Source organism: Pseudorasbora parva, chromosome 15 (assembly GCF_024679245.1).
Source record: "Pseudorasbora parva isolate DD20220531a chromosome 15, ASM2467924v1, whole genome shotgun sequence".
NCBI classification, from domain to species: domain Eukaryota; kingdom Metazoa; phylum Chordata; class Actinopteri; order Cypriniformes; family Gobionidae; genus Pseudorasbora; species Pseudorasbora parva.
In genome coordinates this window covers 36412372-36419876 of record NC_090186.1, presented here as the reverse complement: position 1 = coordinate 36419876, position 7505 = coordinate 36412372, and positions in this window count along the sequence as shown.

Below are 7505 nucleotides of genomic sequence, written 5' to 3'. Positions count from 1 at the left end.
GTGCAGGGAAAGGCATTGTAGGAAAGGTTGTAACCATAGCAACATTGTCTGGTTGGAGTATCAGGAATATGAGTATTAACGCATGGAGATATGTGTAGACCTGCTGGTCTAATACTCATTTGGGAAATGCCCTATATAAAATTGGTGTAATGCCATCAAATTCAAATCTGGTTTTAAGTGGTTGTCAGGTATCATTTCTAAGCAGATATCAATTTGATTTCAGAGACAATCAATTATTAACATGCACTCAGGCTGGTAGTGAATGCCACAGTTAGGGCTGGTTCACACAGAACACGTTTTTGCGTGGTAAAGTGGTAGTGGAATGGGAAAGAATCGCAAGGTCTCGAGTTTTATAAAAATTAAACTTTTAACTTGAGCACCACCTTTTTAGAATACTGTTTCATGCGTGAGCGGCTGCAAAAGTATGGAAGGCCAATAGGACCAGAACTTGTTAAGAAGTAAATATGTAAATATGCCATTAAAGGTGCAGTGTGTAATATTGATTACGATCTATTGACAGAAATGCAATATAATATACATAACTATGTTTTCAGAGGTGTAGTTATGTTTTTATTACCTAAGAATGATCCATTTCTATCTTTATACACTGCGGCTCCCCTTACAATGCAATCACCATTTTGCGTCGTGTTTCTACAGTAGCCCTAAACGGACAAACTCTGCTCTCTCCGACAACAACATTTTTGTCTTGTGTCAGCCACCGTAGCTTCTCTATGTGCTTCAAAAGGGAGGGGTGAGCGGTGGGTGGTTGCAAAATAATGGTTAAAGAAATCAATCTATCAATCAATCTAAATCAATTGTGTGTTTACATTGAAAAACAATGGAAAATTAGCAGCGCAGTGAAATGGAAAAGTGCGTTCCATGTGAACGACCCCTTATTCTCAGGGAGAATTTTGTCACCTCTGCTATATTATCACTCCAATGCAGATAACTGAAATTTTTTTTCTGTTGCTACATATATTTATATTGAGGAAGACAGAAATCAGTCAGAATCAGAATGCTAGCTTGTCAAACGTCTGCCGTTTTCAACCTGCTAACAGTATGAACTGAAAGCTTTGACTGCCAGTCAGATGGTGTTATTTTTATTTTATCCACAGATGGTGCCTTTTACCAATGGGATTGAAATGTACTCAAATGAACTTTATGAATGAGTTCATTTTGTATATTTTGAGAGCACATCTGCTGCGATTGATTTTCAAACACCTGTAATATTGTAGTCCCTAAATATACTGAATTATGTGTCTGAATCTATTGCACAACACCTGTGTTACATTCATATTTTCTTTATAAAAAAAATACACATTGTAATTTTTTTTTTCATTGTTACATTTGCTGCTGCACTTTATTTTCAAAGTTAAAAAGACAATTCAGGCCTGCAGACAGCAATTATATGTCTTTATCATATTTAATTGAGAATTAAATGAAGCTGCCAATATTTTGTCTCAGTTGCATTTCATTATTGGTGTTTGCTTAGAAAAGTATAAAAGTTAAATAAATGCTGTTCTTTTGAACTTTCTATTCACTGGGAAAAGTGGAAAAACCACTTCGAAAAAAAAAGGTCTCGAGACGTGTTTTTTAAAGGTGAATTTCTTTTAACTTGAGCACTGCGTTTTTAGAATGGCCTGTCATGCGTGAGATGCTGCAAAAGTACGGAAGGCCAATAGGACCAAAACGTGTTAAGACATAATTACACATTAAGAAAGTTGTTTCACATGTTTTGGCCCTATTGTCCTTCCATATAAAACACACAAGTGCAACGGTTAAAGACATCAGTTATCGCATTTACATTAAAAAAACAATGCTGTTTGTAACACAACTGTTTTCAACATTGACAATAATAAGAAATGTTTCTTGAGCACCAAATTAGCATATTAAAATGATTTCATGGTCATGTGACCCTGAAGACTGGAGTAATGATGCGGAAGTGTATCCTTGCCATCACAGGAATAAATTACATTTTAAAATATATTAAAATAGAAAACAGTTATTTTAAATTGTAATAATATTTCATAATATTGGCTGTATTTTGATCAAATAAATAAATGCAACCTTGGTAGACTTCTTTCAAAAACATTTAAACATCTCAAAACATTTACCCTCTTAAACTCCAGGGCCATTTTTTGGAATTTCCGTTTGGATTTGGCCAACCCAAATTGAAAAGCTTCCCATACACACACATAGAGTGGTCCAAGTTAAAATGTTGGTGTCATTTTACAGGAAACCCTTTGAAGTTACACTTCCATGTCCATGGACTTTAAAACACTGCTAGAAGTGATAAACCTGTAAGTAAATGATGTCTAATCTGTAATAACCCCCCAAAAAGCGGGGTAGGTGCTTTTTGATCATTTTATTTTTTATATATATTTATAAATACATTTTTTTAAAGTGTGTAACTCAGGCCCTGTGTGCTCTAGCACCCTGCAGACAGTTTGGGCTGTTTCCACTAAATTACAGAAAATAGTGGAAAAATGTCCTCTCCATATACTATCTATATACATGGTGATGTCATTCCGAACCCTGTACAGGGTCCACGGAGTTAAGTGGTTAGAAAGTGATTTTTTTTGCTATGCTACAATGATTCTAATTTTTATTTTAGATCATATTGTAAGACCAGAAAAACAAGTTGACAAGTTTATCACCTAAAAAAATCTCCTATAGATGACTACGTGACCTAAGCCTCAAGGAAGTGTGGTGACAGTGGTCACTACTGAATGAAAGCTTTCTGCTGTGATTTGCATGTGCAGCGAGATAAAGTACGCAAGTCTGACCATAAGTTGGAGTAAAATAACCATGGTGTTCTTTTTCTCATCTACAGAGCTGTTGTCACTTTCTCTCATTATGTGGTCTGGGTGCAGCTGGGGGCAGCTGAACTAGCAGCTGTTGCTAGCTAAGTATAGAAACGTAACCCATGTGGCAGGCTAAGCATATTTTGATATTACGGAATGTCATCATACTGGCTTCCTTGTCACTCCAAACTTGCATGATTTTCTTCTGTGGAACACAAAACAAGATATTTCTAAGGTGTTTATCAGTGGGGTCTAATATTGTTTGGGTTTCACACAAGAGAAAGTCATACAGGTTTGGATCAACATGAGAGTAAATAATGACAGGATTTTCATTTTGGGGGGAACTATCTATATTTAACCCTCGTGTTGTGTTCCACAAAACCTGATTTCCTAATTTCACCAAGTGCAACATGTTCCTGGACCAACATCTTTATTGATACTGGAACATTTCAATCAACCAATCAGATTTGAGGGACAAGTTTACAGTTTATGTCTTAGAGTTAGGTGCTACTACATCAGTGTTATTCGCATTTCCCTCTGATTTTATGGATAAGTTATAGGTAGGTTTAGGGGTAGGAATATGGTGGTTATGATTCCATTTTTTCGGACAGGAATGTTGTTCTAGGATCAACAAAATATGCTGACCTACCCTTACAAAAAATAAGTATACGTCAAGTTCATTTTATTAAGTATAGTTAAGTTTTTTGTGTTTAAGATTTACAAAAATTATATAATGAGAATGTACAACATGAATCTGTTTTTTTTATTTTTTGTCTTAATCATTATGGTACACGTATAATAAGTGTTTATTAATACGTTTTTCGGAACCTATGCAGAGGTGCACAGTCCCTGCGTAAACGGAGACATAAACAGAGATTATTAACTTCTAGAGCGCAAAAAGTTACGGACTGCAGCTTTAAAGGGGCATTATGTAATGTTTTTTGCAGTAAAATATCTAAAAACCACTAGGCCATGCAGTGTTTTTTTGTTCAGTTGATTCTTACAATTCCTACAATATCCCAAATGTTTCCAACTATTTGTAAATAGTGAGAAAATTGCTATAACCAAGGAAGTGTCACAGCAGCCACTGAGCGAACGCACAGAGTAACGTCATAACATCATTTTAAACACACTTAAATGTATCTAATATGATAAACAGATCTGCGTTACCTCACACTCATGACCAGAAAAGTGGAAATGGCGACTGTGTCCCGTCATAATAAAAGTCCCGCTGCTCGCGAGTCGTGTGTTGCGTAACAATCGCTCCAGCGGCCTTGCTCAGCTCTTCAACACTCGGTCCTGCTCTGCTTCATACTACAGTAACATTAATAACCACATTTATGAACATGATTTCTGCCTGAGTCCTATCCCAATTCTTTCCCACCGGCTGTGAGGTGAAGACCACATGTAGCAAGATTCTGAGCTCAAACTTGCCGTCATAAAACTACGCCTTTGTTTTGAATAGGCACCCTCTAGTGGACAGAAAAATTACAGTACAGCTTTATGTTCCTTTTTATATTTTTGTGGACCTACTTCAAATATACCTTTAATTTAACTTAACCTCTTTCCATGTTCTGAGAAGTATGAATACGTTGAAATTATACTTTCTTATTTTTTGTTTTTTTTAAAAACATTATTTAATAAACATTTTTCATAAGGGCAGCAATTCGTACCTATTTTTCTTGGTGGCTAATTAGTACAAATTTGTACACTAACTTTGCGAAATCAGGATGTGCATTGTGTTCCGGTCATTTTGACCTGGAGCGGATATTCCTTTTACATAAAATGCTCGTTAATGTTATCGCATTGGACTAAACATACTGACTTTGCTCACACAGGCTCCAAAAACTTTCCTAAAAATGGTGATATTACTACTTTTAAAAAATTATCATTATGCTTTGTTATTCCCAAGTATTGGATTAAATCTTTTATAAACAGGTTTTGTATTCTGATTTATCGTAGACCTCAATGATCAGAACTTACTTTTTTTTTGAGGAATAAGCTTGAGTGAACTTGTTTTCACTCGTAAGCTCAGATCAGCTACAGTCAATCAATCCATTCCACTCAAAGAAAACAAGTTGACAAAAAACTGAATCCAATATTTGGTTATATAGCCTGACATGGTCATACTTAATTCTAGTCAGCCCCATGTTAAAATTCCCAACTTTACAGCCTGGTACAAATTGTGGTTTTGGCCTATACGGCTCATTTTGACCTTCATGACAACTGTGAGGGGAGTGAATGTTTTTTATAACTCATTCATTTGCGTTATTTAAAAGCCTTAAAGTTCTGCATAATTAAGGGCGTGGTTACTTTGAGTGACAGGTGGATAGCCATTTATCCGCCGTCTATAGTCATTGTGTCACCTAAGCCCCGCCCACATCCCGCCTTTTTGCCTATTTTCTGTTATCCGGGAGTGACACGCGATGACGCGCTCGCAAGATTGCAATGCCCAGCTCGTCTCTACTTTAAGCTTCAGAACGGCTTATTGGAATCCTATGGATGACGTCACGGACACTACGTCCATATTTTTCTACAGTCTATGGTTTCAACCAAACCAGGAAAGACCTCAATTGGATAGACCCACAACCAATCAGAGCAACGAAGCGACGTATAACAGAACTCAATCAACTGCACTGTGTTGCCAAGTCTGCGTTTTTTTCCGCGGGTTGTTTTCCATGTCCGCGGGTTGAAGCGACATCAATTATGTGATATATAGACCTATGAGTGCGAATTTTAGCAGGCAACCTTGCCAAAATAACACATTTTACCCCCCAAACTGCATTTTTGCGGCACTTTTCAAAAAAGAATTTAAGGATACGCAGTTAGGCTACTTACCAACATGATCATCATTTCTGAAAGAAATCGTGAAGGTGAATGCATATACAAACAAGCTCTCCGTTTAGGATTTGAAAAAACTGAACCCAAACGCCTTTGATGACATGGATGATTACGTTACTGTTTATCATCTGTCCGTGATTGCTAAAGCCCCTCCTGACAATTTAATTAGTCCGAACAGTTTGTTCAAGCTCCTCTATCATGGATTTAGTCCAGACCGAACTGCCCAAGCTCAAATTTTGTGGGCGAGGCTAAGTTCGGCTGGCATCCAGGCTAGTTATAATAGCTACAGAATAATGAAAGATGTATAAGCAATTTAAAAGCCTGGTCATTTTTGCCCTGGAACACCAATTTAGGTAAAGGATTTTCAGCACAGCAAGTCAAGGATTGCCTCTTATAATATTTTAACCTGTACACCCTTATCTGCACAGTGACTTTGACTCGCATCTAAACCGTTCAATTAGAATATAATTGTTCATCCATAAGTGAAGATCACCATCTGGACACAGCATTAGCAAACCGAGATTACAACTTGTCACTTGAGTCACAGTTTCCTCAGGTTTCCTTCTTTGTCCCTCCTTGCTGGTAGTCTCTGATAATGCACATTCCAGTCAAATCAATTTCCTGCCTGTCTAAGCACTTTGTTAGAGGTTTGCTGGCCGTAGAGTTGCTTCCTGAGGTCAGCTGACTGACTGACATCCTGTTGACACCAGCCACCCGCAGCTCCACCAGACTCTAATAGCAGTGCAGACCAATAAAGAATGACAACAAATATCAATCTCTGTCAGGTTAATACAATAAATGTGACTCACATTGGTATATTGTAGTTCTTACTCTTGAAAGTTGGTGCTGCAAATATTATTGACTTATTAATTACGCCTTCTCATTTGTTGGATGAAGTGCATGCTAAATTACAAAATATATGTTTACAATGTATGAAAAGTCAAAGTTTATGATAGGCAAAGATCTTCTGGGGCACAACTCCCCAACAAATGAATATTATATTTGTTAATCTCATAATGAATATGGGTTAATTTATGTTTTTTGTTTCTTATTTTACAAAATTAAAAACAAATGTTGTGGTAATGACAATAAGAGGTCACTCATGTACTAAATTAACTATTCTTTGGTGACCAAATATGATTTGTTTTTTTTTGTTTTTTTTGCTCAGGGATTTTAGGGACAGGTAGGCTTATACTATTGTTACTACTATTTTTTTTTTTTTTTTTTTTTTTGGTCAAAAACATAATATTAACAAATACATGCAACAATTATTTTAATTTACTCTTTCAAAAAAAAGTTTAATTGAAAATAAAAGTATTTTTATATAAACACCATGGGAGGACATGACAAAAAATAGTTCAATTTATTTATAAAATGTTGTTAAAAAAAAATCACATTCCGTCATATCAGTCATAGCTTATAGTTTTTCTCCCAGTGCTTTTTTGTAAATTATCAATAATAAAATAAATATCAGGAAAGTGCCCATGCATATTTACAGAGTCATCCATCTTCAAGTGAATTTGGGGCTGGTTGCTGAATTTTGAACAAGTCTGACACCTGGTGGTCAAAATAACAAAAAAATAGCATTTTGTATGTTGCAAAATGGCCAACACAACAATAAAGCAAAGCCAAGCTTAGCAAACATAGCATATATATACCCTGAATACCTAGCACCAGTTGGAATACATGTAAACATAGGCTTAGAATAGTAGTAGAATCAAAAAACCTGATTACCTTCTTGACATTGTACTTCCTGCCTTGTGCTTCCCATATAACTGCCCATTTAATTAAACTGTGCTATTATTTTGTGGGATCATCTGTTCTGTGTTTGTATATCCGTATCTTGAAGTGCTTATTACA